Genomic DNA, 1,285 nt, shown 5'->3' on the forward strand with positions numbered 1-1,285 from the left:
AGTTCTTTATATAGGGTCTTGGGGAAAAGGATTAGTGATTCTGACAAGACCCTGAACAGAGAGATTAAAGATTGGATTTTAATATGGGGTTTAAGTCCATCTAAATGTTGAAGTTCCATGAGACAAACCAGCTCTCTGGCTGCCGGGCCTGAGCAGCCCCTAGAGAGAGGCTCTACTTCCTTTCCCACCTCTCCAGTGTTGGTGTTGTTGCTGCCTTTTTCATCTGTAACCTCTGTTATTGACTCTTTGTTTTAAAGATTCCTTCTTTCATTGTGCACAAGTGCTGAGAGCCTTGAGGCCCCATTTCTGCTGTGTATATATCCTAACTTGGGGCTTTTATTCAGCAAAATGTTCATTCTTCTGTCAGACAATGTCATATTCAACTCCGTTCATATTAAACCACTGTGAAGCCAAAAAAAAAAAAAAAAAAAAACCAGAGAGAGATTGAGATCTGGAGCACCCACATGGCCTGCATCTGGCCCACAGTCAGGACTGTCGATGATGGTAAAGAACATGGACCATTCATAGAGAAGCTTGAAACTTGCATCCACAATCATGACCAAGAAATTGTGCAACTTTCATTTATTAGGACTTTGTGGACTCTATAATAGTGAGAGAACTCAAACATCAAGTGACAGATACTAATAGAAAACTACAACATGAGGGAAAGGAACTGGTAATAGCAGTGGAAAAGCTGAAGCAGTGTCAACTACAACAGAGAGATATTTCTGCCACTGTTTATAAATTAATTTTGTGTCTTCTAGTCCTGGAGATGTGTAGCAAACTGAGGGACCAGGTGAAAACTAAAAGGCATTATCTTGAACTGAAAACTCTGGAACATAGGTAGAACATACCTGCCTGCCTCAAGTAAGCCACTATTGATTCTGCAAGGTGAGGGTACACAATATCCCCAAGCCTCGAGAAGAAATTAAGGATGTGTCTATGTTTGATTTTTCTGGAGAGTATTCACAACATTCAGACAAAATTGGAGAGACTGCCATGAAGCAAGCTCAACAAAAAAGAAACCTGGATAACATCATCTTGCAACAACCCAGAATAGGTAGTAAGAGAAAAATCTAAGAAGCATATACAATTTTTTGATACAGAGATAGAAAGCACTAGCCCCAAGAATGAACAGGATTCAGGAATTCTGGATGTTGAAGATGAGGAAGATGATGAAGAGGTACCTGGGACCCAAAATTTGGTTGATTTCTCTCCTGTTTATCAATATCTACCCATATTCTGTCCTGGAGGCCTGGGAAACATTTGAGAACTACTACTGAAA

Source organism: Giraffa tippelskirchi, chromosome 7, assembly GCF_054371585.1.
Source record: "Giraffa tippelskirchi isolate mGirTip1 chromosome 7, T2T-mGirTip1v1.2.pri, whole genome shotgun sequence".
Classification (NCBI taxonomy): Eukaryota; Metazoa; Chordata; class Mammalia; order Artiodactyla; family Giraffidae; genus Giraffa; species Giraffa tippelskirchi.